Source organism: Cucumis melo, chromosome 6 (genome assembly GCF_025177605.1).
Source record: "Cucumis melo cultivar AY chromosome 6, USDA_Cmelo_AY_1.0, whole genome shotgun sequence".
Classification (NCBI taxonomy): domain Eukaryota; kingdom Viridiplantae; phylum Streptophyta; class Magnoliopsida; order Cucurbitales; family Cucurbitaceae; genus Cucumis; species Cucumis melo.
This window is the reverse complement of record NC_066862.1, coordinates 34,241,745-34,252,514: the sequence shown is the minus strand read 5'-3', so window position 1 is coordinate 34,252,514 and position 10,770 is coordinate 34,241,745. Positions and strand designations below refer to the sequence as shown.

At 35.3% G+C, this 10,770-nt stretch overlaps 1 long non-coding RNA gene across 1 annotated transcript; it reads left to right on the top strand.

The window, feature by feature from the left end:
- The first annotated feature begins 8,824 nt into the window (after nucleotides 1-8,824).
- On the top strand, nucleotides 8,825-9,915 carry LOC127149787 (uncharacterized). The gene is made up of 3 exons (XR_007821472.1): nucleotides 8,825-8,989; nucleotides 9,495-9,545; nucleotides 9,712-9,915. It is a non-coding gene; the product is annotated as an uncharacterized LOC127149787 (long non-coding RNA).
- The last annotated feature ends 855 nt before the right edge of the window (nucleotides 9,916-10,770 follow it).

Sequence of the window (10,770 nt, the reverse complement as noted above, 5' to 3'; positions counted from 1 at the left end):
TAGGTATGGATTGGCAAGCTGCTAATCATGCTAGTATAGACTGTTCCCGTAGGGAGGTGATGTTTAATCATTCTATAAGGACCAGATTTTTAAGTTTAAAGGGGTAGAAACAGTAGTATTACCTAAGGTGATCTCAACTATGAAAGCCAGCAAGCTACTTAACTAGGGTACCTGGAGTATCTTGGCCAGTGTGGTGGATACTAGAGAGACTGATGTTTTCTTGTCATCAGAACTTGTGGTGAGGGATTATCCAGATGTTTTTCCTGAAGAACTTTCAAGATTACCACCTCACAGAGAGATTGATTTTGCTATCGAGCTGGAACCTGATATTGTTCCTATATCTAAAGCTCCTTACAAAATGGTCCCAACAGAATTGAAAGAGTTGAAGGTTCAGTTGCAAGAGTTATTTGACAAAGGTTTCATTCGATCGAGTGTGCCACCTTGGGGTGCACCAGTTTTGTTTGTTAAAACGAAAGATGGGTCAATGAGTTTGTGTAGTGACTACAAAGAGTTGAATAAGAAAATTGTTAAGAACAAGTGTCCTTTGCCCAAGATTGATGATCTGTTTGACCAGTTGTAGAGAGCTACAGTGTTCTCTAAGATCAACCTTCGATCAGGATACCATCAGTTGAGGAGTAAGGATAGTGATATACCAAAAACAGCATTTGGTTCGAGATATGGGCATTATGAGTTCATTGTAATGTCTTTTGGATTGATGAATGCTCCAATAGTGTTTATGGATTTGATTAACAGAGTGTTTAAAGATTTCTTAGACACTTTTGTAATTGTGTTTATTGATGATATTTTGATATATTCCAAGACAGAGGCAGAGCATGGGGAGTATTTACACATGATTCTTGAGACCCTTCGAGCCAATAAATTATATGCAATGTTTTCAAAATTTGAGTTTTGGTTGAAGTAGATATCTTTCCTAGGCCATTTGGTTTCTAAAGATGGTGTTTCCATAGATCCAACTAAGATAAAAGTTGTTACTGATTGGCCCCGACCTTCCACAGTTAGTGAAGTTTGTAGCTTTCTAGGTTTAGCAGGCTATTACCAACGGTTTGTGGAGGACTTTTCTCGTATAGCTACTCCCCTTTCTCAATTGACCTAGAAAGGGACTCGATTTGTTCGAGCAAGGCTTATGAGGATAGTTTTCAGAACCTTAAACAGAAGCTCGTTACTGCGTTGACTCTTACTATACTTCATGGTTTAGGGAGTTTTGTGATTTATAATGATGCTTCCAAGAAAGGTTTGAGTTATGTTCTAATGCAGCAAGGTAAGGTCGTCGCTTATGCTTATTGTCAGTTGAAGAGTCATGAATTGAATTACCCTACCCATGATTTCGAGTTGGCGGTAGTAGTTTTTGCACTGAAGATATGGAGACATTACTTGTGTGGTGAGAAGATACAAATCTTTACGGACCATAAAAGCTTGAAATACTTCTTCGCTCAAAAGGAGCTGAATATGAGACAGTGAAGATGGCTTGAATTAGTAAAGGATTATGATTATGAGATATAATATCATCCAGGTAAGTCGAATGTGGTAGCTAATGCCCTTAGTAGGAAGATATCACATTCAACAGCACTAATCACTAAACAGGCCCTTTTGCATCGAGACCTTGAGAGAGATGAGATTGCAATATCAGTAGGTGTAGTGAACTCGCAGTTAGCGTAGTTGTCAGTACAGCCGACTTTGAGATAGAATATTATTGTTGCTCAGTGTAATGATTCTTATTTGGTTGAGACGTCGTCTAGTAGGAACATGGCAAGCTATTGGGTTTTCCATATCCTCTAATGGTAGACTTTTGTTTGAGAGGCGTCTTTGTGTGCCAGCAGATAGTGCAATTAAGACAGAATTATTGACTAAGGCTCATAGTTCCCCATTTTCCATGCACCCAGGTAGTACGAAAATGTATCAGGATATGAAAAGAGTTTATTGGTGGCGTAATATGAAGAGAGAGGTGACAGAATTTGTTAGTAAATGATTGGTGTGTCAGCAGGTTAAAGCACCAAGACAGAAACCAGTAGGTTTATTACAACCTTTGAACGTGCAGAATGGAAGTAGGAGAATGTGTCTATGGATTTCATTACAGGATTGCCTAGAACTCTGAAGGGTTTTACAGTGATTTAGGTTATTGTTGACAGGCTTACCAAATCAGCACACTTCATTCCAGAAAAATCCACTTATACTGCTAGTAAGTAGGCACGGTTGTACTTGACAAAGATTGTGTAACTACATGGGGTGCCAGTGCCGATTGTTTCTAATAGAGATGTCTGTTTCAGTTCCAAGTTTTAGAAGGGATCACATGCTGCTATGAGAATGAAGTTAGATTTTAGTATAGCTTTTCATCCACATATTGATGGTCAAACTAAGCGTTTGAATCAAGTTTTAGAGGATATGTTACAAGCTTGTGCATTAGAGGTTCCAAGTAGTTAGAATTCTCACTTGCATTTGATGGAGTTTTCTTATAACAACAGTTTTCAAGCTATCATTGGCATGAAACCATTTGAAGCTTTGTATGGAAAATGTCGCAGGTCCCATATTTGTTGGGACGAGGTCGGTAAACAGAGATTGATGGGTCCTGAGTTAGTTCAGTCTACTAATGAAGTGATACAGAAAATTAGAGCACGTATGCAAGCAGCACAGAGTAGGCAGAAATGTTATGCTGACGTGAGACGAAAAGATCTTGAGTTTGATGTGGAAGCTCATCAGCAAAAATGTCGGGATATTCTCTCACCACCGACTTAGATGACAAGGAAACTTCAGGCTCTTTAGTGTCTACTACGCTAGCCAAGATACTTCAAGTACCCTGGTTGAGTAGCTTACTGGCTTTCATATCTTAGATAGCTTTGGGTAGAACTACAGTCCTTGCCCCTTTAAACTTGAAACTAGCCGCTAAAAGAGGGTTAAAAACTACCTCCGTGCGGGAACAATCTATACTTGCATGGTTGGTAGATAACCAATCCATGCCTAGGATTACATCAAAATCTCGCATGTCTAAAACTAGCAAAATTACATCTAAAACATGATTTGCTATCTCTACATGACATGCTTTTATCTTTTCTTTAGACAACATAACTTCTCCCAATGAAGTAGAAACAGATAGTATACTATCTAAAGGTTCTACCTCTAAACACATATGTTGAACAAACACCGAGGATATGAAAGAATGAGATGACCCAGAGTCAAACAATACAAATGCGAAGTGCCTCGAGAGTGGTAGCGTACCTGTCACCACGACACCAGCTTGCTCGGCCTTCTCCGATAGTTTCTGAGGACAAAGTCAGCTATATGCCCTGGCTGCTTGCACTTGTAACAAACTCCACTTCCTACTAAGCAACATCTTCCATGAGATCTCCCATAGCTACGACAAGCAGGTAGCTCTCTCAAAGTCCTTCATTCTGTAGCAAGCTCCTGACGATGTCGTTGAAAAACACAACCTAATCTCATATTCCTCTATGGCACTCAAAGTCCTTGGGTATGAGCAAGGGCTGGCAGGGTCTGCTTGGCAGCATGCAACAGTGCCAAAGCATCCCTCCGCATATCTTGGTATCTCTTTTCCATTGCAGCAAGGTTTACTTAAGTAACAACTGCAGTAGGGTTGGCAATTTCTACAGCAGGTTGCTCTTCAGGCTGGGTACGTCCAGCTCCTCTGCCTCTCCTACCACCTTTACGTGACTGCATTTTTCCTAAATTCTACCAATATAAGTTTTTCATAATACAATCATAATATTCATACATTATCTAGTTTAATTCAAGCAAGGTTATATTCATAACATCATCATAAATCATAAAACATACCTGGCGAGTGATGAAGGACCGTGTTAGCCATAGGGTAAAAACAAAAACAAAGACTTACATCGTAAGTCAGTCTGTAGAACCTAAAATGCAGGCTTTGTACCAACTGTAACAACCCAACTCTTTATACTAAGCTGAGATCATTACTACTTAAAGGAAAATAAAATTCCTTAAATTAAAATAGAAAATGTCAAATTTTCATAATTAAAATCTCAAATATTCATTCAAATCAGAAATAACCGAAGTAAATATAAACAAATCTAAAAGTAAGTTTCTAGCTCGGGCCCTATCTATTTTTAAAAGAGTATAATAAATAAATAAAAGTGCATAAATACTAAAATCAAAATCTAATAACATAAGACGGAAGCAAAAGTATTCCACTATAGCATGCCACAATCACTTCTTGTCATTTGCCAGTTTTCCTCTACTCTTACCTCTACCTCTCCTTAAAAATTTAAACATGAAAGAGTGAATATAAAAATATACTCAGTAAAGGACCTACTACCAGTCCCGCTAGGTGACTGTTAATTTCCTATTAGAGTCCTATAAAGCGGTACCCTTAAACTGGCACGTTCCCAAACACGTGCAATCTGTGATCCCGTAGGAATATCGCTGGTCTTCGATGACCCAAAGATTCACATAGGATAAAACTGGTCTTCAATGAACACAACCTAGGACAAACTGGTCGTTAGTGAATCTCAAAAGAAACACTAAGACAATCGAGCTATGAGTGACCCTGTCGAGTCACTCGTAACATATCATCTCATACTAGACTGGTAATCTCGTTGGACTACGCAGTAAAAAAGGAGGTGATCTCGAGAGACACCCATGTGGGTATGACTCTAATAGATAAAGCTAATAGTACGAAGTAACCATAGCATGTACCATAATATAACATCATAATCATGGCATGACTATTAACCATAGCATTCTTAATCATGAGATTAACAATTCATGCATAAAATCAACATCAACAGTCATCATCAACATAATTCAGTCAGAACTAACTGTCATCATAAGCATAAACTAGTCATGACTACCAATCATCATAAATCATAAACACATTATGCATATTAGCTACTTTAACGCATAATGGAAAAAGTTACATACAAGCTCACACTTTAACTTGAAGATCTAGTAGAAGAATCTCTTACCCTGGAGATTAGCTTAAACTAAATTTAATCCTAACAGCAAGGTCAAACTTCCCAAGGAAAAATCCTAAACAATAAGGGTAAATAACTAAGTTTAATAATTTAATTAACATTTGTTTAAGGATCAAAAATCCAATTGATTAAACTTACCCAAAGTTGAGGTTGAATTGAATTTACCCTTAGTTGGAAAAATTCCACAGCTCAACTTCCAATTGATCTAACTAGTCCTTTAAGAAAAATAATTCAATTTAATCCAAAATAAAATTATTTAGGGTCCAACCAAAACTTTCCTGGGCATTAACCAAAACCCAATCCACTTATCCAAAACTTACCAAAAATAGTTGAAAATGCAAAAAATAAGCTTGGTGGCTCAAAATGGCTTGGCTAGAGGGGAAACTTGCTAGGCGGCTCGGCTTGAAAAATAGGGTGGCTCGCAGCTCGCGGTTGGAGGAGGCAGGCGCGCACAAAGGAGGTTCAACGCGGGTCAGATGCTTGCTCGGGTTCACGCGGACGGCTCTCACACAGGCGTGCGCGTGACTCATACTTTTTGCATGCGTGACTCGCGGTTGACGGAGGGTTGGCTCGATAGCTGACACAATCGAGTAAACGGCTCGATCTGATGTTCGGCGATGGTTCCTACTTGGCAAACAACCCGGTGAAACACCCGACTACGGTGGAGGAGACGCGACGAACGCGAAATGAAACAGAAAAGGTTTGGCGGCGCTTGCAACGGTGAGGCAGAAACAATCTTCTCAGCGGCTGGACTTTGATTGGTTGTGCACGACATGGGACTAAAACAGAAAGCTAGCGATAGAGGAGACGGTTGACGCAGTGGCTGCAACGGAGGAAGGTGGTGGCGACAAGAGGCAGCTAAGGTTCTTTTTCTTTGTGAGATTTGGGTTTTAATTGGAAGGGATGAAGTGCATAACTCCCCATGCCCTATTAAATAATAATAATAATAATAATAATACTATTATTTTTATTTCTCTCTCTTCAATTAAAAATCCACCAAATCTTCTTTTTATCTTCTTTTTAACTATTCCCAAAATAAAATCAATATTTCTCTCTCCTCAACCAATCACATCACTTTATCCTTCCAAAATAAATAAACCAATCTCAAATAATTATAATATTTTCATAATATAATTATTTTAACCTTAAACCCAAAAAAGTATACACTACTATATATAATTATTCAAATTTTTCTCAAATACAAATCTCCCAACATAAACTACTAAAAAACGAACCAAATTAATCATTAATTCCAAATTCAATTAATTAGATATTTTTCAAAAGTATCTAATTAATTCTAATTCCAACAAATCAAGGATTTCCACAATTAAATCATATAACACCCAAAAATAAATTCAATAATTGCAAAAATTTAACTTAGGATAATTAAACTAAAAATTACTTACTTTGGGGCGTTACATAAGGGTTCCTACTACTAGACTCAAATTTGAGATTTAAACGTAGTAAATGATACAAAAGTATGTTTTAGAGGTTGCATTAAATTGATGGTTATGTGCTCATATAGAAGGTAGTAATGTTATACTCTTGACTGGTTTTAGACGACATGGCTATTAAGTGAAGTTTCTATACATTGATGGGTCGTGTTGTTGACTGAATATAGATGATGAGGATTTGACTGCGATATGTAACTTAGATATATTGTTAGGTCGTGTTTTTGATCAAGTACTGATATTTGAATGTTCTGTGTAGTTTATGCATATTGTTGAGTTGTGTTGATGAACTAAGGGTTCAAGATTGTCATGTTTAGGTTGTATATTTATTGATGGACTGTACCACAGGCTGAATATAGACGTATGCATAGTATAGATCACTTATAGTTTGTGGTATTATTTGGGTTGAGACGATGTGATTGCTAGGTGTAATTACACAGTGATGATTTGAGTTGTTGACTGGATTTAGGTAGTGTGACTGTATTGTGCGGATTGGATATATGTGTAGTGACAAATGATACTGTTGACTGAACTGAGACTGTCTGACTGATTATGCTTAGAGATTGTACTGTTAGTTTGAGCTATATTGTGATATGACTGTTGTAAACTGTTTAGAAGGAACTGAGGGGTAACAGTTAGCTTTATATATGGGGTAGTGTACCTTCCAGGAAAGGTGTCCTACGAGATCACTACGTATTTGTATTCTTTGGGATCACTAGACTGGTAGGTGTATCAGACGAGATCACTAGAATGATATGTGCATCTGGCGCAATCACTAGACTGATATGTGTATCCTTTAGGATCACTAGACTGATCGATGTGTGCGTCCTACGAAACCACTAGACTGTTATGTTGTAGGGTACCCCTTAGTAGGAAGCTAATTGTTATTATCCTAACGAAACCAGTAGTGGATCCCTTACTGCGTATATTATATACTCACCCTTTTATGTTTAACTTTTTCAGGTAAATGTAATGTACGAGGCAGACCAGCGAGGGGCAAGAAAGGTGCGTGAAGGCCATATGGGAATGTCTGGTTTTAATGCTTCCGCTTAATGTCTTTGTTGTTTTCGTTTTGTGAATTTTTATTTGAGTTCTGATAAGAACATTTGTTCGTTTGTCTTGTTTGAAGATTCTATAGAATATGTTTTGGAACTTTTGAAATTGATTTGAAATAGGGCCCAAAGACGATTTTATTACATCTTGAAGTTTTAAATGAATTTTGAACAGGTTTTTATTGAGTTTTTATTTTTAGATGTCGTGTCGTAGCAGTAACTAATGGCCTCAACTTAGACTGAAAAGTTGGTTCGTTACAATCATTTTTTGTATCTACTATGCCAAAAGCAAGAAGAAAAAATTTACTATTAATGTCCATTGTTGATGCAGTCAATAATGTTCCAGCAAGTTTACACTTTAAAAATGTTGCATCAACAGAAATGTTTGATCTACAATATGTCCAATCTTTAATTGATGGCCCCATATCCATGAAATAATATTTGAAATGACCATTTGAATCTACTCCATATTCAATAAACGTCGCTACAAAAAACAGTAAAAAAAATTATTACTAATAGACTACTTACTGATTATATAAAGTTCATAAATTACATAATAATGTAAATGAAAATAACAAACCTAAATTCATTTCTTTCAACTTCAAAAAGAATTTAGGAATCAAGTCATAAGAATCACTAGCATCTCCTTTCAACAACTTCATAATGGATTTCTTCGCCCTTCAATCTTTATAATAACTAACACTTACCCCATAATTTATTCGCATGTGATGTACAATATCCTTTGGTGTGGAATAATTATGGCTATATCTAAAACTCTCAATCATACAAGTACTAATAAATTGTGAAGATGTGTGCTTGTAAGAAGAATGAACCATCATAGAGCAATTATGCTCGATAATATACTTCCGAATCATTTACAATTCACTGTGTTTATAACGTGATGCCCTGAAAAACCATTGACAACCATCTTGACTACATACCAACTCAATAGATTTTGAATTTGACCTTATAGTTGTAAATTCAAAATTGTTCTTAACAGCTATAAACTGCAACAACTTCAACAAAATTTTCTTACTACCAAAGAAGTCTTTCTCCTTCAAAGACAATGTAGAAGACATATTCAACATAGAAATCTTTAAAAACTTCTAGTTCACCTCCAAAATCATATTCATGTACAGAAGAAAAATAAGCAATTCAAACCTTTGAAAGTGTATTCACAACATGCACAACTAGAGGATATTTTGTAAATTGATCATTCTTAACCACAGCAAAAACCAACATATATCTTTATCTTCAAGAATCTTAACAATGTGTTGAACCCCTATAGTACCCAAATTCATTAAAACTGAAAGTTCAACAGGCGATTTAATTTTCTTGGGAACTTTAGTCACTTAGCAAAACCAAGGTTTAAAGTACTTGGTAGAGAAATCTCATGAATTTTGTTGATGCCAAACTTTTAAAACAGTTATTGTCATGGCCTTTCCAATGGTCTTGAGTACATTCCAATTTGAATATGTAGGTTGATTTGTTGATTGAAGAAAGTAAGAGATTTAACCAGCTTGTGAGTTTTACGAATCATGTGTTTTTTTTCCTTTTTAGTGTTTGTAAAAGGGAATATTATTGGAGTTTTAGTGCTGTGGTAGAAAGTGGAGAAAATGGGAGAGCAAATAATGTCGAACATAAAAGAGTGTTGTAGATAAAGAAGTGTTGTTGATCTTGAAGTATGTATGTAATTATTGTTGAAGTGTGTTGTTCATAAAAGAGTGTTGTAGATAAAGAAGTGTTGTTGATTTTGAAGTGTGTATGTAATTATTGTTTAAGTGTGTTGTTGATAAAAGAATGTTGTACATAAAGAAGTGTTGTTGATATTGAAGTGTTGTTGATCTTGAAGTATGTATGTAATTATTGTTGAAGTGTGTTGTTGATAAAAAAGTGTTGTAGATAAAGAAGTGTTGTTGATCTTGAAGTATGTATGTAATTATTGTTGAAGTGTGTTGTTGATAAAAAAGTGTTGTAGATAAAGAAGTGTTGTTGATCTTGAAGTGTGTTCTTTTTGGTTTTGCTAGGTTGACAAAGGTCTTAACAAGGCAAAAGGGAATCCTATGGCATTCTATAAGGTATGTACTCAATCATGTTATGGTTGAATAGGCAAACATATTTGAAGTGTGTATGTGTTCTATGTTGTTGAAGTGTGTTGTTCATCATGAAGTGAATGTGATGTGTTTATGTGGGTGAATGTGTTGTCTTGTTGAATTATTTTGTTTCCTTTTCTTTTCTTATTAGGTTTTGCCACAATCCATTGGAGCAATGAAACCATGGATACGCCAATTAGTTGATGTATAGCCTTTTTTATAGGTTTGGTAGGAAATTTTTTTGTTTAAATGTAATTATTTAAAATAGTTTGTTCGTACCAAAAAACATTTGTACTAACAATTAAAGCAATATTAGTAAGTGTTTATTTCTATTAAAGCGTTCACCTTTTTTCCATTTGTTATTGTATTGGTATGTAATGTTATGTGTAATGGCAGGGCGACAACAAATACATAATTCAATAAGAAATAGGGCTTTTGAAAAAAGGGACTAAAAAACACAACTATGACATTTAAATTGAAAATAAAACTGTCATCGAAAAAGTTTTATTGACAGTTAATAAAAGTCATGGTAAGTAAAATGATTACAGTTAAAAAGTGTCATAAATGATAAATAATGACATTTAATATCAGTCATAGATTATTAACAATGACAGTTATCTTCCGTCATAAAATGTCAACTATGACAGTTATAATCTGTCTTAAAATATAAACAATGATAGTAATTAATTGTCATCGAATATATAATAATGACAGTTATACTCTGTCATAAAATGTTAAACTGTGATAGTTATTAACTGTCATCGTAGCTAAATAATGACAGTTATATTCAGTCATTAAAAAAAATCTTTAGTGACAGGTATTATGTGTCATTGAAACAACATTTCGTGACAGTTTATACAACTGTCATAAAATACTTTCCATGACTGCCGCATCAATAACTGCAAAAAACTGTCACGAAAACCTTCAATGACAGCATTTAACTGTCATTGTAGGCCCTTTTTCTACTAGTGAATTAGTAAACACAGACATGAAATCAAACTAAAATCAGCTAGATAGAAATCAGATATCAACCAAACAAAAAATTTAAACTATGTACATACCCTTATTTTCATCCTTCTGAAATGTAAACATAACCACAAACAATGAAAAAACACCTAAAATGTATAGAAGAAAAAAATTGCAGGTTGAACAAAGAAATCAGACCGAAAAATAACACATCGCAAGATTAAAGAAAGCCCTAAAAAATTAA